Source organism: Delphinus delphis, chromosome 3, assembly GCF_949987515.2.
Source record: "Delphinus delphis chromosome 3, mDelDel1.2, whole genome shotgun sequence".
NCBI lineage: Eukaryota > Metazoa > Chordata > Mammalia > Artiodactyla > Delphinidae > Delphinus > Delphinus delphis.
The window spans coordinates 33,972,585-33,997,222 of NC_082685.1; the positions used below are offsets into that span (position 1 = coordinate 33,972,585).

Genomic DNA, 24,638 nt, shown 5'->3' on the forward strand with positions numbered 1-24,638 from the left:
CATCCTTTTGGATTCTTGAATCTTGTGCTTATTATGTTTAGATACTTCTTATATTTTTTCCTTGGAAATATATTAATACTCTTACTATGTAAGCAGTGTGTTTAGGTATTATATCTCAGTCAGTGTTTCCAAGATGTTTTTTTTTTTTTTGAGGTGTTTACTTTTATTTTGGAGAATAATATGTAACATCCTATTGAACAGTGAATGGAACACTGAGTTAATCATCTAATGGACTTAACAAGTCAATATTACTTATACAATTTTTGATTGATTCAGTTGATAGATATTTTAACCTGTTTTGTAAAGTGCTTTACCTGGTGGCATTTTAGGAGCTATAACTTACTAAGAACAGGATTTTCAGTATAGTGCCTTTTAGAAGAATTAAGGACAAATCATTATTTGGGTTGCAGGGTCACAATCTCAAATGACAACAGAGGCCACTTGGTATAAGGAATTGGTGCTAAGCTGCTTGTCTCTTATGGCCATGCATGACACCTACCTTATAGTGTGACTGTCTCAGTCTGCTTGGGCTGCTATAACAGAATATCATAGACTGGGTGGCTAAAACAACAATTTTAGATTTGAGAAACAATAATTGTTTCTCAAAAACAAATTTGAGAAACAATTTATTTCTCACAGTTCTGGCGCCTAGAAATCCAAGATCAGGGTGCTAACATGGTCAGTTTCTTGGTGAGGGTCCTCTTCCTGTTTATGTCTTCACATGGCCTTCCTGGGTGTGTGCCCTAGGAGAGAGCTCTCGGGTCTCATCCTCTTTGTATTGATATAAAGGCATTAATCCCATCATGAGGGTCCCACCTTCACAACCTAATCTAACTCTAATTACCTTATTACCATATTCCTAATTACAAAAGACCCCATATCCAAATACCATCATGTTGGGGTTATGGTTTCAACATATGAATTTTGAGGGCACGCAGACATTCAGTCAGTAGCAATGACCTTTGTTTTATTGTATATTTAAGCTATTCAATAGGCCATCATATTAATTAAAACTTCAACATACACCTAATCAAAATTAATTTCTTCCTCAAAGAAAATAGCTTACTCACATTTCTGCCAACTGCCTAAGCACTTTGTTCTACTGCCCTTTATAACAGTATCTGGGCTAAACAACAAGTTCTGAAGATTTTGCTCATGGGTTCCCAGAGTTTGACGCATGATTTAGGCTGAGTACGCTTAAGAGGATTACATGAAAATCATTGCTGCTTTTTCCTTCTTGGGAAAAAAAAATAGATCTGAAAATCGGGTTCATTTATCCTTATATCAGAAGATTCAGGTTCTTGCCTCAGCTCTCTGGCTGAATAGTTGTGTGTTCTTGAGAAACTCTTCTTTTAAAATTTAACCGCAAAATTGGGATAATGCCATCCTGCTCTTCCCCACAAGACAATGAGAGTCAAACAAAATGATATAATGGAAAAACTCTATTGAAATATATAATCTCCTTTATAAAGGCAATGAGTTATTATTTTAAAAAAGTGCAGCCGGTTACATAAAAGTACATGTAAAACATATCATTGCCTCTAAGAGTTTAAGATCTAAGACAATATGTAGGCAGGAAGATAAGAGCTCCCTGCAAATGCTATTGTAACTGGGAAAAATTGTGAAATCTGGACATAAAATAAGTGTCAAGATTCTGGAAATGTGCCCATTTACAGCACAGTTGTTGACATCAAGTAGAATAATGATTTCATTTAAGTTCTGATAACTGCTATTACCTGTCTTTTTTTTTAACTGAGGATATTATTTCCTGCTCTTTCTGTTTTTTCATACTAGGCGGATAGCAAAATTTGAAAGTAGTGTGAATTCGTAAATGAAATGAAGTAGTGTGAATTCATAAATGAAATGAAGCCATCAGAAAGGGATCTGCTCTTTCAAAGCCTCTCTTGGAGTTTTTCTGATGTGACCTGATCTTAATGTTTAGAGCTTAGTCCCAACAAGCCACCTTTGGTTTACCGGCCTCAGCAGCGTAGCCCTCATTCTGCAATTCAGTCACTTATCCTGTTGCTTCATGCTGCCATTACATCCATCTTGTTTGGCAGCGTCATTATTCTTACCCTTGAGTTTTTTGGCTCCTTTGCATACAAAAATATCTGGATGGAACTATTGCTACTTTGGTGGAGTTGTTTGGCCAGCTTTTCCTCAAACCTAGTGAAATATTAAAGAAACAAGTAAAAGGGGGTCTTTGGTTTAAGGATTTCTTTTCAGCGGCCTCTGGTGCCCAGTTCAGTTCAGAGTGTTAGCCATGATAGATAGCTTGTGAGTGTGTTTATTGCTGTCTTTTTAGCAGGATAGTGCACATTTATCTATGCGCTTACAGGGACGGTGTCTGTCCAGGTACCCAATATTTGATCTCCTTTAAGATGGCCTAACTATTTTGCAGGGAGGAATGGCCCATCCTCTCATAACTTTCTAGATATATAGGACTGCTGTCAGTTTGATGATAATAATAATGCTGGCGTGTGTGTGTGTGTGTGTGTGTGTGTGTGTGTGTGTGTGTGTTTGTGTAACCTTTGCAGGAGTACCCCTTAACAGAGGAACAAATATGAGGCACCTGTAAACCTCCCTTCCCTAATACGTGCATCTAGCTTCAGATCCTCCATAGAGCTGAGATTGGCAGTGGTTCTTCAGCAGGATTGGGTAATACTCAGTATAACTCCTGATCATTTTAAGTGTTGAGTTTCCTTTCAAAGCATAGCTCTGGCCATCTGTATGTCTTCTTTGGAAAAATGTCTATTTGGGTCCTTTGCCCATTTTAAAATCAGATTGTTTTTTTGATATTGAGTTGTATGAATTTTTAAGATATATTTTGGATATTAACCCCTTATGGGACATATGATTTACAAATATCTTTCTCCATCCAGTAGGTTGCCTTTTCATTTTGTTGATGGTTTCCTTCACTGTGCAAGAGCTTTTTAGTTTGATATAGTCCCGTTTGTTTATTTTTGCTTTTGTTCCCTTCGCCTTTTGAAACAGATCCAAAAGAAAGAAAAATTGTTAATACTGATGTCAAAGAGAGTACTCCCTATGTTTCTTTACAGGAATTTTATAGTTTAAGGTCTTACATTTAAGTCTTTAATTTATTTTGAGTTTATTTTTATACGTGGTATAAGAAAGTGGTCTAGTTTCATTCTTTTGCATGTAGCTGTCCAGTTTTCCCAACACCATTTATTGAAGAGGCTGTCTTTTCCCTTTTGTATATTCTTGCCTCCTTTGTCATAGATTAATATCACTAATCATCAGGGAAATGAAAATCCAAACTACAATGAGATATCGCCTCACACCTGTCAGAAGGGGTGTTGTCTGAAAGACAAGTAAGAAGTGTTGTTGAGGATGTAGATAAAAGGGAACACTTGTACACCATTGGTTGGAATATAAATTGGTGCAGCCACTGTGGAAAAGAGTATGGAGGTTCCTCAGAAAATTAAAACTAGAACTACCATATGATCTAGCAATTCCACTACTGGGTATTTATCTGAAAACAATGAAAGCACTAATTTGAGAAGATATATGCACCCCAAGGTTCGTTGCAGCATTATTTACAATCGTAAAGGTATGGAAGCAACCTGAGTGTCTGTCTGTAGATGAATGGATAAAGAAATGTGGCATGTATATATAATGGAATATTACTCAGACATAAAAAAAAGAAATCTTGCCATTTATGACAACATGGATGGGCCTAGAGGGTATTATGCTAAATGAAATAAGTCAGACAGAGAAAGACAAAAACCATATGATTTTACTTATTTGTGGACTCTAAAAAAATAAAACAAATGAACAAATATAACATAACAGAAACAGATTCATAGATACAGGAAGCAAACTAGTGCTTGCCAGAGAGGAGGGAGGTGGAAAGGATGGGCTAAATAGGGGAAGGGGATTAAGAATTACAAACTTTCGCTTAAAAAATAAATCCTGAGAATGTAATGTACAGCATGGAGTCAATAATATTGTAATAACTTTGTACGGTGACAGATGGTAACTAGACTCACCATGGTGAGCCTTTCATAATGTATAAAAATATTGAATCACTATGTTGTATACCTGAAACTAATATAATACTGTAAGTCAATTATAGTTATATACATACATATATGTATATACATGTCTATGTATATAAGAGAAAAGCATAGCTTTGGAATCTTGGGTTCAAAACTGAGTGCCTCTTGCAGCTGTGACATGTTACACATGTAACTTAACCTCTCTGAGCCTTAGCTTCTGCACCTATAAGGTGGGGACTTAAACTTCTCATAGACTTGCTGTAAGATTTAAATGTATAATATGTAAAAAGCCCAATATAGTACCTGACTTTAGAAGGTGTTCAGTAAATAATAGAGATCTATCTCTTTGTCAATCATTTTTTTCCCACCTCGAGTTCATTTGATGATGAACTTTTGATGATTTGAACATTTGATGATGATGGCATGAGATACATCTTCATATTCTTCATTGGTCAATATTTTACTTTAGAGGATTTTGTAACTTCAGTTTCTTGAGAAGCTTTACATTTTATGCATCTTAGCCATGCATCTTGGAGAATGTCAAAATTGCTCTGATTAGTAAATAAATAAAAAGCTAAACGAAACCAGCCAAACTCCTAGTTCTTTTAATAAATCTCTTTCAGTAAGACTTTGTAGATTTTAAGAGTTACCTGAGGATAAAATATTAATTTGTTTTAAATTCAGCACACTGCAATGAAGTATGCTGATACTGTTAAACTCAACTTTCCTCTGACTTGGGGGTGAAACATACTGAGGCCACAGACCACACCAACACATATGCTGAAGGGCTTTGCAAACACTACAAATTAGGATAAACTTTTATATAACCAAGTAGAGCAATGCTAGATATTTAATGTGCATTAGAACATCATCAGTGAGTGATATTAAGTTCAGAGTTTGTTTTGATTTGAATTGTTTAAGGCACTCAGCACAGTGAAATAATTTATCTTCTGTGGCTTTCTGGGGATGGGCTCCATGATTTGAAAATTATTTTACAAAAGGAGAGAAAAAGAAGGATTTGGTAGTAAGATAGTTGTATTTCAGAGGTCCATTTTACATACTATTGAAAATTGCATAGGCAACAGTGAAAGAGTTTTAAACTATTAAAATGCTGGCATTAGTAGAGTTTCTGTGATATCCCTTCTTTTTTTGCTCACAGTGTTGAGCAGATAATGAATGCGATCTTATCAGTATTCCTATAAAATACTTCTGTTATCTTTCCATCACTGAATGCAGGAGTGAAAAGCTCACATGGCTTCCAGGCTCTGGCGGGAAACAAAACAAGTGAGATGCACTGGGCAGGGTCCGTGGCCCACTGGATCCCACGTGGCTCTAAGAGGGCCACGTGATCACCTCACCTCTGAGATTACCACCACATCTGAGTTTTCAAGAAAGAACAAAAATATGGAATTTTTTGTAAAGATGATTATGTAATCTATAGGAAATTTAAAAATGCCCTTTTGGGGAGCAAATTTGAGCTGCTTGGGCACATAGTTTGTCTGACCCTTTACTTATGCATAAAACGCCATACCCAATCTGGGTTTAACTTTCTGTCTCATTGCTCTCCTCACTCCTACCCCTACCACCCACTGCCCTCACCTCTCCCGCACACGGAGCACTTGCACTCCAGTTATGTCAAATTGTTTTTCTTTCGCAGAGCACTTCAATTATTTTCTTACCTCCTGCTTTTCCGTTGGCATGCATGCTCTCTCCTTGACTCCCTGCTTCCACACACCAGCTTCACGAAATTTCTATATCCTCCTCCAAGTATCACCAGGTGACAAGTCTTCTGAGCTTTCTGTGAGCATCTGATCCCAGGACTGAAGTGAGTTCATTGCTCACCAATCTGAACTTCCACATTACATTGTATTATAATTACTTGTTTGCATGTCAGTCTCACTACTACTCTGTCCGCCACCTCTGTTCACTCAGCTGTTGTAGGGAACCCAGTGACCATAGACAAAGTGTACCTGGTTGGGTTTGGTAACCAGGGAGGCTTCTGATTTGTCACCAGGACACAATTGCCACTATTTCTCCTTGGGAGAAGGTCACCTCATGGGGACGCAAGCTGGGTTCACCGGCTGCCCACCTGGACTGCTGGGCAGAGTGGACATTTGGAGTTTCTGAGTCAGGCTAGATGGGACACATTATCCATAGTTCTTTGTTTTTCCTCAGGCTGGTTTCATAATCTTAGTTCAATCCAAGCCTGGGTCATCTTCTCTGCCTCACTCCAGTCTCCCAGGTTTGGCACTCACATAGAGAAGCTTGATCAGGGAGGCAGGGGAGGGGGAGACCTTTCACATTATAACTTTGCTTAATAACTTGAGCTGCAGAGCTTTTATTTTCCACGTTCTCATTCTGCACTCACCTTGCTGCTCATCATGGTTGCTCCAGCAGTCAGATTTTAAAGGTTTCTCATTCTAACCACAATGGGAGATCTCACAGGGACAGGAACTGTATCTCATTAATCTTTGTATCCTCAGTGCCTAACAAACAGAAGGAGCTGAAATACTTGTCAAATGAACAGTCTTGAGGTAAGAATGGATAAAAAGAGGGTATCGGATCTTGTTTTTTATTTATAGCTAACATTTTGTGACCCACGCTGCCAAATGTACCATGGGCTTCTTGACCACTCTCACATTTACTAAACAAATAAAGAGAAGGCTAACAGGACACCCCAACTGCACTTTCTCCACATTTTAGGCAGATGGAGCAAACAGTACTTGCTGTGGTTTTATTTCATTTTTGCTCAATCCTCATTGAACTTGGAGTTTACCCAGTGTTTACTCAGCTCAGTCAGGGATCTCGTCATGGTCAATGGTTGCTCTCACCACAGTTTTCTTGCCTCATACTTAAAGATTATAGGTTATAAAAGAAGATTTAATTTTGAGGCCAGAAATTCATTTTGAGTAAGTGTGAAACTGGCTGAACATACTGTGATTTTTTTCTAGCTTTGTCTAAAGATACTTAAAAATAAGATAATATATCAAAATAAGCTAATAAAAATAGCCATCATTTATTGAACATTTAATATATTCCATAGTCTGTACCAACACTTTAAAAAATGGTATATTTAGTCTGCAACTTCTCTGTGAGTTATGCTCAAAGATACTAATGCTCAAAGATGCTAAGTAAATCATCCCAGGTGTGATTTACTAGTAAATGTTCATCTGGCTTTAAAGCCCGAACTCTTTCTATGATACCAAAGTCTGAGAGTGCAGTTATACTTCATTGTCCTCAGAATTCAGAATCCTCACTGAGTCATTCTAATAGTTCCAAAGTTCTCTAAATTAGGAGTGGTTTGAGGATTACTGCATCCTCAGAGATAAAGGGATGAATGCAAGGCCTGCTCCCAGGAAATACACTCTCTGAAAGTCATTCATTTTATACTTTAATGTCTGTTTTGGTCTCTGTTATTTTATATCCACCTTATGGCCAAATAAAAAGTAAACCTTTTGCTTATTCCATCTGCTAATTCTGCTTTTCTTGGTGATCATTATACTAAAATCAGCAATCAATTGATTTCAGTTTATAACCAGCACCTTACATGCACTTGGAATCTAGGAAAAGATTGGTGTTGGGAAGTTTTGGAGAGATTGCTGATAGAATGTTTACTTCAATATTGAGTACAGAGAGAGGTAGTACTGAGCTTGCTTAAGAACATGGGATTTGATAACAAACAGAAATACAAAGCACCTTCCCAGACATAAGGACTTAGGTATATGTGTGAAAAACAGATGAATGAATATAAAGTGTATCTTCTGCATTGGGTATTTTGCGTGGATATTTATTTTTTTTTAACTGTTTACATTTTTAAATCTATACTTTTAACATAGGATATTAAATAGTATAGGAGTTTACTTAAGGTTATTTTTCAATTATGACATCATAGCTTCTATTTGTTTCTAGCTAAGTATGAACACCTCTTTGCATATTTTGTGTATATTTTAGAATGAATGGGTATTCAAAATTAAGAGATTGCTTTAATGCTTGAAGTTACTAGGATATCTATGCACAGCCCAATTTCAATTTGTTGAATGTTAAACAAGGCAAAATTAAAACCTACCTGATATGTTTCACATTTAGATATTATATAAATTTTTAATGGAATATGTGGATTTATTTTGGACTTTAGCATTACTGGAGGTGAATTAAAGAAACTAATCTACAAATTGACAAAAAGAAAAACATAAAACAAAAACAAACAAAGAAACAAACATGGGATCTGAAATTCCTATTAGGAATGTTTACAAGTTGAAGTAGTGAAACTCCTGCCTAACAGTGACTTGAATAAGTAGAGGTTTATCTTCTCTTTCATGATGAGAAATCTGGAGATAGAGGCTCTTGGAATTGGTTTAGTGGTTCAGTATTAACAGGGTTGGCATCTCTGTAATCCTCTAGGCCTTTTCCATGTGGTGACAAGATGGCTGCCACAGCTGTAGGCATTAAATCTGCCTTCAAGGCAGGAAGAAAGGGAGAAAAGTCATGTCATTCATGACTGTCTCTTTTGATTAAGAAAACAAAAGTTTTCCCAGAAATCTCCTAAAACAACTTCTGCTTATATATACTTGGATAGAACATTATCTCATGGCCATCTCTTACTACAAGGAAAACTGGAAAACTGAATATTTCACTTTTCTAGCCATAGTAGTAGAAGGTAGTATGAGAGAAGGGAGAGAGAAATGGCTCTTGGATATGCCAACTACTTGTATTTGCCATTGAATCATATGGTTGTTGTAGCATTAAATTAAATGTTTGGAAAACACTTAGCAGAGAGTCTGACTTAGAGTAAGAAGATATAGCAGTTTTTATCATTCTCAGTAACGTGTTTTATCATTATCAATAAGTGGCCATTAGCTTGGCAATCTTACATCTCTTTGTTTATTTCCTACGCTCTCATCACATGCTATAAACCCACTAGAAATAAAGTATCTTACCTTTATTTTAGAACTTTAAAACCTATAACTTTCTCACATTAAATTTCCACACCTATGCCTTTATGTGGGTTGATGGATTTACGATAAAAACAAATCATTTCTGTTTTCTGATTCTGTATTCTCTATTCCCACAGAAATATGGAGGAAAAATAGTTATTTGAAGACAATCAAATTGCTCAAAACTTTCTGTGCCCAGCAACTTCATTTGATTTGTGATAAAAGAAAAAACCAAGATTCTGAGAGGCTGAGCAAAAAGCAAATGACCTCACCTCTTCAATGGCCCAGATTTCCTTTCTGTAAAGAAAAATCGATGATTTCCAATCCCTCAGTGCAAAGACATATGATAAGCATATCATACTAATGTTGATACAGTACTGTCCTTAGGAAAGGTACGGAAAACTTGTCAAGGAGTGGAGGGTCCCTTTAAAATGACCTGAACTTTATGATAACGACAAGAAATAGATTGGTTCTAGTTGTTATTAAGCTGACCTTTATTTAAAACTCAAAAAGAAAAAAAAATGTAGCAGCAAGGAATTGCATATACTCCAAGTTTTTTGTTTTTTGTTTTTTTGATTTATTTCCTCAAAGACCTTTAGGATATTTTTTCCTCTGATTAAGCCTAATCTCTTTTAGAAGTGTCCCTTCAAGTTTTAAGACTTCTTTTAGGTAGAAGGCATATTGGAAAACTGCAAAAATTTGACCTGGAAGTTGAATAGTAATTTTAGATAACTGGTATACTGCACTGGAAATGCAAGTAATGGTAATAACAGAGAGACATTTCAGTACGTAATGAAGCATTTAATTTCAATTTATTGAGGGAAAGAGACAAATGGAGAAAATTACTGTGTTTAGCAAATCAACAGATTCAGGCAAAAAGGTGGATTTATAAGTTTTCAGAAAGATTTTCAGACTGTAACAAGGTGTATCAATAATCTATTGCCATAATAATACTGTGTAATAACTCACCTCAAAACAAAGATGTTTAAAACACACATTTATTATTTCTCATAAGTCTGTGGGTTGGCTGCTGGTTTTATTGATAGAGGCTGGGTTGATCTGAGGTGGGCTGGCTCATGCATCTCTGGTCAGCTGGCAGGTAAGCAGAGGGCTGTCTTAACTAGGATGACTTTAGCTTGGACAGTTTGGGTTTAGTCCATATGTTTCTCTTATCTTTTCATCAGACTAGCCTAGGAATGTTCATCTGGTAGTGGTAAGGGTCCAAGAGTAAGCCAGCCCCTCAGTCACACCAGAGAACAGCAGAAACGTACATGTCCTCAAGTCTCTGCTTGCAACATGTGGGCTAGTATCCCATTGGCTAAAATAAGTTAGTTGGCCACAGCGGGAGACAGAGTGGGAGAGGACCACACAGTTAAGGGCCACAGTGTAGGGAGGCATTATTTGGGACCATTAATATAACCAATCTACCATACTAGGCTTGGTTTTGTTTTGTTTGAAGAGTGTAACAAGAACAATCTCTGTTCTCTGAGTACTTCAGGTAACTTTGGTTGTATTGTTACTAATTGGCTGCAGAATTATCAAACTAGCTTATGTGTAAACTGGTTTGCTTGTGTCTTGGGATGGTAATTATGATATTTTCAGACCTGCTACCAATTTTCTTTTTATTGTTTTGAGAACTTTTATGAATATTGCAATTAATTGACCACATCTCCACAGTATAAGCCTTTATGTTACTTCCCAACAGATCAAGACTCCTATTTCTCTCAACTAGCGCTTATTATCCTTGATTAAAGGAAAGCTCTATCCATGAGATAAAAAAATTCTTTCAAGTATTTCTAGAACTAAATTAGGCTAGACAAGAGGAGAAAAAGTTTCAACTAATTGGGATAAATTCCATATTGCTGTAATGTGCCCCTATGATACTCGCCAAATAGTCCTAGATTTAGGATGATGTGTATATTGCTTTGAGCCATTGGAAAACTTTGCCCTGTAAGCACTCAGAGATGTGACTTTGTCATAATTGCTTAAATATCTGTTTGTAGTTACAAAAAGTCACCGTCACTATTAGAAAAAGTCACCTTATTGCCTTAAACTTTCTCTCACTTTGAAAAATTGTCTTATATAGGCAGATGCTGACTGGCAAACACAGAATCTCTCATTTTGCAGCTGAAGAAATGGGTGGGGTGTTTTCCTAAGGCAGCTTGAGTTTCCAAGGCATACGTCGAAAATTACATATGCCTCTGACCCACACTTAATTATTACTAACTTATTCTAACCTTGCCACTATAAAGTGGAAAAGCCCAGAGCAAAATTTCAACATAAAAAATTCAACTTAAATGCATAAGGGAATAAAAGTGAAGAACCACAGCAACTGTTTTCTAAGATGTAAAGAAAATGCAAATGAGCACTGTTTGTGAGCTTATGAAAGAAGATAAAGCAGCCATCTGTTAAAATAACTCAAAAGCAAAAATTTGGTTAGTTATTGACTGGTCTTAATAAGCTTTAATGTTGTTAGTTCACCTGCAAAGAATTTCAATCTGACGTCGACTCTTCATTGTTTTTCAATCAGCATTCCACGATCAGTGTCAGATCACCATAGCCCGTGCACAGCAGCAGATGGACCAGATGCTGAACATTAAATTAGCAAAATAACAAGGCAAAATTCTCCTTGCAAGCTTTAATTCCCTCCTGCCTTCCTCCTACACATAAAAATTGGAGACAAAAAAGAGAGTGAGAAGGATTGGGGCACACTGCAGTTATATGGCACTGGGTCCTTGCTAATGTATTTAACCTTGTTTTGTTTACGTATTGACTTCTGTTCTAGCATGGTATGTGGTCAATAGCTGGCAGGAGATGTCTCTATCACTTCTCTAAAGGTTATTTATACTTTCTCAAGACAAGATCACTTGACAAATAACTCAATTCATAACTCAGTTGCTGCTGCTTCTATTTAAAAGAGATTTTTCTGGATTCTCTCTTTTCTATTCTACCTTCTCCACAATATACATATCTGTCTCTTTTCAAAATGGCTGTTGACCTAGTTACAGACACGGTCAGGAAAGAAAGTTGTTAGTCTTTTTTAAAAAAATTAATTAATTAATTAACTTTGGGTTCTGCGTTGGGTCTTCGTTGCTGTGTGCGGGCTTTCTCTAGTTGCGGTGAACGGGAGCTACTCTTCATTGTGGTGTGCTGGCTTCTCATTGTGGTGGCTTCTCTTGTTGTGCAGCACGGGCTCTAGGCGTGCGGGCTTCAGTAGCTGTAGCATGCAGGCTCAGTAGTTGTGGCGCACGGGCTTAGTGGCTCCGCGGCATGTGGGATCTTCCCAGACCAGGGCTCGAACCCGTGTACCCTGCATTGGCAGGCAGATTATAACCATGCACCACCAGGGAAGCCCAGAAAGTTGTTAGTCTTTTATGAGTGGCAAATAGCTTATGTGTGCAGATACTGAGAAGTCAAGTCTTTCATTCCAACTCAGCCATCCTACCCTCAGAAGCTGATCAACCTAATCCTTATACTAAATGGTTGAAGTTCAGCTACTTTCCCATTGTTAATGAGTATACTCTGTTGAAAATAACAAAACAGGGGCAGAAATATACATTTTACGATTCCCAGAGCAGTTATAGCTTGTCCTAAAGAAAACAAGTCTTCTACATGTTCCTAGATCACTTAGCAGCAGGTGGACCCCAAGTTAGTTAAAATTCTATCTTGACTTGACAAATCTCACAAAAATTACAGCAGTCAAAAGCCAACTTTTCCCAAGAAAGATTGTTGTGCATTTATAGGCACTGCATTATTTATTATTTATGGCAAATTATAAGAAAAGTTGTAGTTGCATGGGTGATTGCAGTTGAAGTAAATTTTATTGCTGCATTTTGAAACATAAACAAAAACAATTAAATATTTAAAATAATAATAACACCATTGAATATATGTTTTTACTGTTACAGTAAGTGCAGAACAGATCATTTATAGTATTGTTACTGAGAATACATGTTACTATTTTAACTAAAATTTGATTAGTATCTTAAAAATGGAATACACATTGCTACTGTAAAGTGGACATGGAGATAAGACTAAGTTTATAGCACTCTTTAAAAAAATGCTAGGATTGTTTCCCATGCTACTGATGGCAACATGACAGGTGGAAACTCTAGAAGATAAAACTTTCTAAAGTATAAAATATGAGACTATTTAAGAGGGCAATAAAGTATCTAATCTTTCTGAGAAGCCTAGATGAAGCCATAGCCTGAAGACACCTGTATTTGGAGCACTGCTTGTGTTACATTAAGATGTGCTAGGTTCCCCACACAGGGGCTCTGTGGGTTGTGGGAGGTCCCTCCAGTGCTGGAGAGCAAGAAGGATCTGCTTAACTGTTGGCTTGTAAGAAAAGTGCGTGGGTTCAGTTTCATGATTATAATGGATAACTTTTTGCTATGGAAATAAAAATATGAAAATATGAATGTAATTGGCAGGAGTGTTATCATGCTTTTCTAAACAAAATTCTGAGAGCAATATTGAATGAATTTCTTTGAAGTCAGTGACATTCACAAAGACAACTTTATGAACTCCAAGTATTCTCTGATGATGTCTTCATTCTCTAGAACAGAGGGCAGCAAACTATAGCCCACAGGTCAAATCTGGCTCATTGCCTGTTTTTGTTTTGTTTTGTTTTATTACAGCAATTTTAGGTTCACAGAAAAATTGAACAGAAAGTAGAGAGTTCCCAGCAGAAAGTGTGCTCTCACCCCACCCACAGTTTCCCCTATTATTAACATCTTGCATTAGTGTGGTACATTTGTTAAAATTGAGTAACCGATATTGATACATTTGTATTAACTAAAGTCCAAAGTTTACATTAGGGTTCACTCTTCGCATTGTACATTCTGTGAGTTTTGCCAAATGCATAATGTCGTGTATCCACCATTACCTATCATAGGGAAGAGTTAGTTCCACTGCCCTAAAAATCCCCTGTGAGTATTCTAATCAACAAAACACATAAATTTTCAACTCTTCTGAGTAAATTCCAAGGAGCATCATTGCTGGAACGTGTGGCAAGACTATGTTTACTTTTGTAAGAAACCACTAAACTGTCTTCCAAAGTGGCTACCATTTTGCATTCCCACCAACAATGAATGAGAGTTCTTATTGCTTCACATCCTTGCCAGAAGTTGGTGTTGCCAGTGTGTTGGATTTTGGCCATTCTAATAGGTGTTGGTAGTTACCTGTTTTCATTAATAAAATTGTATTGGAATATAGATGTGCTTGTTCCTTTACCTGTGGTCTGTGGCTGCTTTCATGCTACATTGGCAGAGTTCAGTAGTTGTGACAGACACCATATGGCTCACAAAGCCTAAACTATTAACTATCTGGCTTTTTATGGAAAAAGTTTGTGGAGACTTGCTTTAGAATTTGTTTTTTCAGTGCATTCCCTGATGACTGTTTTAGAATTTATACAGGTCCATCCTACAAAGAACTTGGCAAAAATGAGACTTTTGTGTTCCTCTCTTTGTTGGACAAAACACCTTTTGGGGGACATTATATAAACAGAGGTTGCCCCAGACCAATATAAACTGTATAACTACAAATAGAATAATCTTGAAACCATAGATGACCTTCATAGGATGCATATATATGAAAGTGTATGTATATATGTGTACATATGTGTAAGTATTTACTAATTAAGAATAGTTTTCATGATTGAAAAATCCCACTTGTGGTCAGGTTTGCTTCTCCTTCCCAACCTTCTTATTATACTTGGCAATAAAACAGAATGCACTACTTATACACACCATGACGTGGATTATCTTGAAAGATGCCAGATAGAAAAGAATGCATGGTTTTCATATGTGCTTAGTATCAATATTAATATAATTATCAAAAAAGATAGAAATTGGTTGCTTGCAAAAGAATGTGCTTGGAATGAATTTGAAGATGTAAGTTATCATGGCATGGAGAGAAAAACTAGTTTCTACTCATGGATTCAATGTGAGCTATCTATTGGTCACAGTGTCCCCTGGAGCAGTGTTTTCCAAATCTGGTTGCTACAGATTTCCAAACCTGACTCCATTCTGCCTGATTTATAATCTGAATTATGGGTCACCCAAGGTGACTCTGATAGAGTTGTCAGAGACTCCACAAAATAAGACCCTTATTTTTTAACTCTACCAAGTATCTAAGAAATGATTTACAAATTGAGAACCAGTGTTCTTCATGCAAGTGATGCTTGGGGAAGTTAGTCTATTTTGATTGGTAATTTGTCCAACATCATTAAATGAAATTTCTTTTGATGATGTGTGCATGCCTAATCTCCTTCAGAAATATTTTATCATTTGAAATAGGAATGTGGAACTCCAAATCACCCTAAACACGATTTTGCTAACGAAGTAGCCAAAATTCTGATTCACCTCTCATCCCATGTCACTGAGCCACCTGTCTTAGTTTTCTGATTACATGGCGCAGGCTGGGCACAGAGATAATGCCTGTTACTGCCACGAAAATTGTCAACAACTGCGTGAGGTTGAACAGCTGAGTCAGTATAGCCATCTTTGTTTAGCAAAGCACTGCACCCTGTATGCTCACAGTGCTTTTTTAATCTTTCAAGTTGAAACATCCAACTCATCCTAAAGCATTCATTCTGTAATTTCTGATCAGAAACCTATGAAAGTTAGGTGAAGTGCTGAGAATAGAACAGCAGATCTGCCCTCTGGGGTGGTCGAATCTATCTAGTGTTAAATTAATTAAACAACGAGGCCCTTAGACTGCGGAGGCGCTAATGCTGTGGCCTACGTGAGCAAACCAAAATCTAAGCCTGCAAATGCTTTAGGGTTCCAAAATCAATACACTAAGGACAACCAATCACAAACAGCCAACTAGACTTTAAGCTATAGCCAAGTTATGCTTTCCTTTCTCGGCTTCTGCACTTTCTCTAGACACCTCTCCCCCCGTTTTTCTCGGCAGAGCCCTCTGAAACACTGAAGGTTTGGCACTGCCTGGTTCCAATTGATTTTTGCTCAAATAGACTTAAAATTTTTAATATGACTCAGTTTATCTCAACATGATATATAGTAAAAAAAAAAGTCATAAATTTTCTCTTTTGGCTTCTTCCTCTTTAAAATCTTTTGAATAATTCTTTTGATGTCACATTAGTACGGATTAATTACGAGCATGTGAGTAAAAGTACGCTAAAGGGAGAGAGACACATCCATCTCTCTTCAACTCACCTTTTCACCTCCCTCGTCTGGTTTGGCATATCTTGCCTGGAGTATTATGGAAGATTCCCTACGGCTCTTCTACTCTGCAGTCTAGCCTCCCTCCAGTTCACTGTGGATTTTTGTTGTGTTATTCTTCCTAAACAATATGTGTTATCTACTTTTGAAGCTTCCTAGTTTCGGACAGGGCAGTGTTTACAATCATTTGTTTAGCATTTAAAGCCCCTTACAACTGGGTCCATTATGAACCTCCTTCAGTCAGTCTGAATGTATGGCTGCTCCTCTGTGCAAAGTAATTTTTACTCTGTACGTGCTATTTCATCTGCCTGGAATACATTTCTTACCCACCATTTCTACTTGCCTGGAATGCATTTTATTTATTTTATTTTATTTTTTTACCCGTCATTTTCATTATAGACTTTCTATTTCTTTTTTTAAAGCCCAGCTGAAATGTTAACATCATCTGGATTTTGCTAACCTCTCTGACCCAGTGGTAATACTTTTTCCTTTGTGCGCCTATAACATCCTGTTATTTCAGAAACCATCTTTGACACTTATGCTTCCTCTTAGTATAGATATTTATGTACTTGATTTTATATGTTAAGGTATGTATTTCTTTCAAATTTTAATGTTTTTGATATTAGGTTTATCTTAAAAACTCTATGTATATTTATTGATTTTCTTTTTTCCTATAAAATTATTATTTTGATTTAACTCCAATTGATGGTGTCTTATGTTCAGTGAAATAGACACTATGCCTTGTGTCCGTTTGCTATAACGTGGGTTTCTTGGGTGACAAGGACCATGTGTTATGCAATTTTCTATTTTCCACAGCTCCTTGCACATAATAGGTAATCAATAAATGCTTTTTAAAGGAATGAAATACACAAAATGATATAAAAATGAAAGATAACAATATACTGTGCCTTGGCTGTGTGTGAAATGAGATTCTGCACTTTGAAGCTTCTCCGGGAGTTCAAGTCATAAATCCTTCTCCAATATTTATATCATTTATGCCTATTGTACACCTGTCATGATATACTGGGAGAAACAAAATGTACTTTGCCTCTCATGCGTTTTAAGCATGATCTGTTTATTTTTTCTCCAGTCCAGCTACTGTAATAATTTTTATGCCACACTGCTTAAGTAGGCAATAATACCTTTTGCTTTGCTTTATTTTGTTTCAGTAATCTTGCTCAGCCAGCAGGGAGGCCTATTAGTAGCTTTCTTGGAATCTATTTACAATAAATCCTTTCTATTTGCTGTGTATAGCTCTTTGCCAAAAGTCATCCAAGCAGTTTTGATGCTTCTTCCTGGCCCTAAGTTGGAAGAAACATCAATTCAAATTGCTTCAAATAGATTTCCAATTATTTCTGTGCTTAGAGCGTTGAGAGATTTACCCTGAAAATTTACTATCCTTCTGTTTTGTACTTTAAGTTTTTTCTTCCATTTTTTAAAAAAGGCACTTAAATGTATCAGAAATTATCTTCACTTGATCTTTGAACCAAAGCATCTCTTCATTATTCTTCTTTCCCTCCTTGGATTGTTATTCTCAGTTTTTTAAGGATAAAGACAAAATAAAAAATAAGAAGCCTAACTCATGCAATGACTTTCATTTTTTATTATGTGTTCCTAATCCCTGTCTGAATAACAAAAATAATTATAGCAGCTAACATTTTATGTTTACCTTTTGCTATGTACTGTGGGAAGCATTTTATGTCAATTATCTTAGTTAATTTTTAAAAAAAATTTTTCAAGAAGAGGGCTATTTTTTTTAATTTTTATTTTTAAAAGGGAGACTTTTTTTTTTTTTGCTGCGTTGGGTCTTCATTGGTGCGCACGGGCTTTCTGTAGTTGTGGCTAGCAGAGCCTACTCTTCGTTGTGGTGTGTGGGCTGCTCATTGCCATGGCTTCTCTTGTTGCGGAGCACGAGCTCTAAGGGCACAGGCTTCAGTAGTTGTGGCATGCAGGCTCAGTAGTTGTGGCTCGCGGGCTCTAGAGTGCAGGCTCAGTAGTTGTGGCACACGGGCTTAGTTGCTCCACAGCATGTGGGCTCTGGGACAGGGCTTGAACCCATGTCCCCTGCATTGGCAGGCAGATTCTTAACCACTGCGCCACCAGGGAAGTACCTATGTTAATTTTTACAGTAAACTTATGAGGAAGAATTGTTATTATTCCTGTCAAATGTAAGGCAGATGATGTAATTTCTTTTCTCAAAATCCTCTAATAGCTTTTTATTCTCTTTAGGGTCCTTGCTCTGAACTAACAGGTCTGTTCCCCAGCTCTGGCCCCCTTTACTTCTTGACTTCCTCTTCTGACACTCTACCCTTCATCTCTCTGCTTTTGCTCTCTTTTGCTACCTTTTCTTGTCAGGCATAGTCTTGCCTCAGGGCCTTTGCACTTGCCACTCATGAAATGCTGTTTCTTTCCATGGATATCCACACTTGTTCCCTCACTTTCTTCAGGTTATCATCAAGGTCATCTTCTTGGTGACATCTTACCTGTCCCACTCTAAAATATCTATCAAACACCTATGTAATACTCCTCCAGTTTTGCCTCTTTCATTTCAAAGTGTGAAGGCAGAGGTTGTAGCCTCTTTTGTGAACTTCTGTGTTTTCAAACCCTAGAGCAGTGTCTGACACGTAACAGGAACACAGTAAATATGTGTTGAATGTATAAATATGAATTAGAGACATTAGATAATTTAAATTATTTTAACTAGTAATTAGTGGAGCTAAGGTTCCACATAGATCGTTTTATTTTTTCACATTCAGCTTTTGAATATACTTCAGGAATTTGTTGTATAAAAAGTGGAAGGTTGTCTGTAGCTTCTCCATGAGTAATTCTTCTACGTTATATTGTTTGACAAAATAGACCAAGACTCTCTGTTCAGAGTTGACTTAGATTCCTAAATGTCTTTCGGAAGCATTTTTAGATACATCATGCACACAAGTTGTCTTCTTTGAATTTATTTTTTAACTGAAATGTGTCCATAAACTTCTCATCTCTGAACTGCCAAATTATACCACAGTCTGTTGATCAAGATTGATTCTGAGCATGTGGGACACATTTTAAACAAGAAAGAATCTTGTTTGTCATTCGTAATGTGATAGCTAATGCACTGGAAACAGATTGCATGGACATTAAACTTCTGTCCACACATCTATGTTCAACAACTCAAACAATAAATATTTGCCTTGATGATTGCTTTCGCTGGAGAGATGCAAACTGCCATGGCTTCAAATTTTTTTGTATTCCTCTTCTTTTCTAAAGAAACTTTGACTTGAATATAAACACTGGCAAGGAAAATGTATCATTTTTAATACACATTTTGAGAGACTAGTTTGGTGATATGCTTCCGGAACAAAAGCTAGAGTATAATCAGTCTACTAATAGGAGCAGAAAGTCAGTTCTTAAAATGACTCTACCGACACCTTGTTAATGTTGAGGATGATTTGAGCTGACTGATTATATTGCTGCTTTCTTCTTATAAGAGATCTCAGTGCATGAAGTGGTTGTATATGTAATTTAGGTTTCCATGATTTCCAGCAACCTAATGATACACAGAAAGTTGAAATAAAATTCCCACTTTTTCCCAGACAAAATAGGCACATTTTCACTCTTTGAACATCTGTCTTTTAAAGACAGAAGGGTATTGTGGTTGATGGAAAGATGATAGTTTAATGCCTCTTTGGTGATTTGCTTTTCTAATAAATTACTTCAAAGTTGCCCTGCTAGTGCTCTGGGGACCCAGCAACATTATTGTATATAGTTTCAGGATAGAAAGAGGGTAGGAGAGGCAGCTTAGCCTAGAGGCAGCTTAGCCTAGAGGCAGCTTAGCCTAGAGGCAGCTTAAGCTATAGTACTTCAGACAATACTATACTATACTAAACTATACTCTACTATACTATACCAGACTATACTTTAAACTCATACTTCCAGACAAGTATTTTAGTGGTTTATATTTGAATCACATCTCTGTAATTCAACAACGCTTTATAAAATCCCACTTCCTCTCTCATTTCTTAATATACCATAGTATCCCTGAATGTTTCATTCTCTCACTTTATTTCCTGTCTTACCAAGCCCCAAACCATGTGTCCATTGTTCTTGGAAGCATCCTCATTCCTCCAATCAGATATCACTATACCTGTTCTCCAAAGTCAGGATGATAATATCCTGGGGACTGGGTTTTCAAGAGAGCAGAGAAGAAGGAAGAGAAAGAGAATGAGCAAATTCTTTATAACTGGAGGTGATGTAAGAAGGCTAGGATCAGTCAAATGTTAAATTTCTTTTGTCTCCATCAGAATATTTTTACCTAAGATCAGGTCTATTAATATGAAGGGCTCCACAATGGTCAGGTAAAAGTAGCATGCCTGTAACCTACAGTATGTTCATGTGTGATTCAGAGATATGAAAATAGACATTTGGGAAGATATAATTTTGACTTTAACACAGGAGAACTAAGATATTACAACAGTAATTAATTCTTTAGTCATTCTGAATATAACATTTTAAGTTTGCCTTTGGTTTGGACTTTATAATGAAAACATAATTGGGATCATGGACGTTTCCCTTTCTTCCTTTTGGAGAATGTCCACCCCCCTTTCTATCATTATCTCCAAGCTCCTATAAGACAGTACATGTGGAGTTTTTGATCATGCGGGCTTCCTTCCTAACTTGATGAGCTGAAACGGGATGACGTTTTAGTTTTCCTTCTAACTAGTCTTGAGCTAGTTATAGTGGATTAACTTCCTCTTTCTTAGTCTTTAAGGCTAGCCTGATTCATCTTGGTTCTCACTATACATTTACAGATACATAGTGAACTCCTACTATGTTCCAACTATTGTGTTAGGTACAGGTTATATCCGTGATGTGTCCCTGCCACAATTTTGCTTTCAGACTCAGAACTAGTGTTCAGCAGAATGAACCCTTAACTCATGTCTACCCTGCTAAAATATGCTTGCCTAAATCTTTATCATCAAAAGTCTCCTGAGAGTAGGGAAAATGGTATTCAAAGGGCTAATCCTCTTCCTTCCGTTTCCCCATCCTATAACGTCTTCATTTGAGCGAAAGGTTTCTGTCATGTTCTTTGCTCCCAGGGTGGGTATCAAGTTTCACCTCTGTATTTGTTTTCCTTTTGGAAGTGGGTATTGCTTTCTTGATTGCATATACAAGACTCCTGCCCAGTTTGTTCCTAATTTGGGGCAGAGAGCATGACTGTATATTTCAGTGGGGTGGTGAAGGACAAAATCGTAACTGACTTGAAGTTACTGACAAAATCGTAACTGACTTGCACAATGAGATCAATCTGTTTCTAGTAGTCAGTCTTAGTTTGGGGCCCCCCAGGAGCAGATCTTGAGACAATAGAAGGACTTGAGTGCAAGTAGTTAGCTTGGCAGGTGTAGGAAACATGAGTAGGGGAGTGGGGAAGAGACACAAGGAAGGTGGGGTAGCCAGTGTGCGAAGAACTATCAATGCAGCCACTGCTATTGGTAACTAGATCTTAACACCTCTGGGAAGTTCTGAAAAAATGGTGTAAAACACACACCTTGCCTGTGGGGTGAGCAAGCTGGGCATTTACCAAGCAACTCCATTCAGCCCTTGGTTTAGACTGCTCCCTGGGGTAGAGGTGTTAGTTCCCTCCACCACAGGTCTGCTGGGTGCAAGGTGTGGCAGCCTTCCAAGTCTTCAAAGGCTCCTGGGCAAAGAGATGCAGATTCTGGCCGTTGGTATTTGTACAGGAGCAAACTGAAGTAACAAGATCAGAGGGATGTGGGCAGGGAACCAGCAACATCTGCTCTAGACTGATAGTCCACAATTTTTATTTTCATGATTTCCAGTTATTTGGCACACGTAAAATGCTTAGCACTTATTTCTCAGCCCATTTAAAGAACTCAAAATTTACTTTCTTCTTATTCTTTTGGGTAAATAAAATTTCTGCATCATGAAATAACTTGACATGACTAATCTTCATACCTGAACACTTCATTTATCAATGACAGGATTAGTGCAAAACTAGGCTTATCAAGTAATACTTAAGGGTGTTGTATATTTGATCAAAACTATTTTGGTAAGTTCTATTATAGCCCTGCTATTTGTGATTGGAATTTCTTCATACATTTTTAATGCTTAGAATAGACACATGTTAACCTGCCTGTAGAATTTTAAAATGCTAGATCTAAAAATAAACATACAGATTATATAATCAGGGCTCTTGCCACCTGGTAGCTATTCAGCAGATGAGGAAACTAAGGGTCAGCGAGAACCACTTGCCTAAAGCTCTGAAAATAGTCTTTTCTTTTTATAACCCTGCATAAAACTGGAGAGAACTCTAGATACAGGGTAAAATGGTTTGTTTTCCTGGGACTGAGGATTAGATTATAAACTTCTAGAACTAATGTGGAAGTCTCTGCATTTAGAGTTGTTGGCTATGTCTTGGAACTTAAACCACTTGTTCCTGGGGTTTCTTTTCTCCTTGAGGTGGAGATACAACAGTGATAGGGTTTCCTTATCTTTGTGGATCATAACATATGGCTCAGATGGGACACTTACTATTTTTTTAAACATAGGCTTGACTTTCATCATCTGCATACTCCTTGCACCCAGTCTGTTGGCCTCATTTTATGTTTAACACTGTGCTTTGATGCTTGACTTCTTATTAATTTTACTTCCAGAAAATTCCCTGGACTGGCTTCTATTATAAAGGCTTTTTATTAAAACTGAGAAGAGTAAAGTGTGTAAGCAAGTGGGAATACTTTAAATTCTCTCCATCTTGATTCCTACTAGATATTTAAAATTTATAATAAAGCAAAATACATTGAATGCCCAGATATTTAAATATGGACTTTCTTTTGCTTTTACTCATTGTTGCATGCTTCTCAGTATTGAGGCTACAGAAACTGTGAAATTTTTCTTGGGAATTCTTAAAGGGCTATCAAAATTATTAAATAAAACAAATTCCTTTAGGTGATAATGAATTTTTAACTAACTGTTAGGACAGAAATCTCTTTTTTTGTAAAGATGATTCTAAATTAAAAGATATTGTCAAATAGAGTAATCCAAAAATTAAAAGGTGATCAAAAAGAATCTCAACTACATGGAAACTAAGAAATTCACTCCCAGATTATTCTCAAATCCAAGAGAAGACAGTGAATATTGCAAATTCTTTAGAAAGCAATTTAATGAGACACATCACATACAAACCTACAGGCTATAGTACAAGTTGTAATCACAGTCCTAATGCTTACCTTAGGAGAGAAAGCAAAAAATAAAAGAATTAAGAAGTTAGGAAAAAGAAAAATAAAGCAAGAAGAGGGACTTCCCTTGTGGCACAGTGGTTGAGAATCCGCCTGCCAGTGCAGGGGACACGGGTTCGATCCCTGCTCCAGGTAGAGCCCATATGCCGCAGAGCAACTAAGCCTGTGCGCCACAACTATTGAGCCCATGCTCTAGAGCGCTTGAGCCACAACTACTGAGCCCACGCACCACAACTACTGAAACTCATGCACCCTAGAGCCCACGTGCCACAACTACGGAGCCCACATGCTGCAACTACTGAAGCCCGTGAGCCTAGAGCCCGTACTCCACAACAAGAGAAGCCACTGCAATGAGAAGCCTGTGCACTGCAGCGAAGAATATCTCCCGCTCACTGCAACGAGAGAAAGCCTGCATGCAGCAACGAAGACCCAACACAGCTAAAAATAAATAAAACTTAAAAGAAAAAGCAAGAAGAGACACATAGAAATAAAAGATGTTATTTATAAAAAAGAAGGCAAAAATTTTAAAAATTCTAGAGAAGATAAATAAATACTAATCTGGTTCTTTGAAAATGACAGTAACATCATTACCCCTTAAAGTCTATTAAGGAAAATAATAGAGAGTAAAACTATTGAAAATGACCAAAGAGTAGCACATATTTATTTGTTGAATCATGAATTTATAGAGTGGGAACTATGTGCAGGGCATTGTACTGATAAACACCTTATTACATTTAATCTTCACAAAGACCCTTTTGTGATGGGCACTACTTTTATCCTCATTTTACCTGTGAAGAATCTGAGGTTTAGCAAGATTAGAGAAAGTAATGTGTGCAAGATTACACAGCTGGAAATCAAACCCAGGATAACAAATCCAGCACCTTCATTCCTAACCATTGGTTGGAGATGGCAGTTCTTATTTATTTATCTTTAGTTACAGTTCTAATGGAAAACCCCAGTGTGGGTTCTATAAATCACCCTTCTAAGAATTCTAGTGTGAAGTTTAAAGTACTTTTTAGTTAAAGAAAATTTCCAGGAAAAGTCCTACGGAATAGCATCAAACTTTTAAAAGTTTGTTGTTGCAAATGCATAGAAGTATCTTTTGAATAATCACCTACTACAAATGTGGGAAATTTAGTATCAGTTGTGGGTAGTGAATCTGAACTCTTTCAGCCCCAAGGTTCTGTCCTTCCTCTGGTTAACAGGACGAACTTTGTAGGAGGGACTACATTCTCTCACCTGTAGAGTCTGACCATG

General features: G+C 37.0%; 1 long non-coding RNA gene across 1 annotated transcript in view; it reads left to right on the forward strand.

The window, feature by feature from the left end:
* LOC138414021 (uncharacterized) overlaps positions 1–23,741 on the forward strand; it is a 297,137-nt gene extending 273,396 nt beyond the window's left edge. The window contains exon 5 of the long non-coding RNA XR_011246388.1: positions 23,639–23,741. This is a non-coding gene — a long non-coding RNA (uncharacterized lncRNA). The remainder of the gene's footprint in view (positions 1–23,638) is intronic.
* Positions 23,742–24,638: the final 897 nt, after the last annotated feature.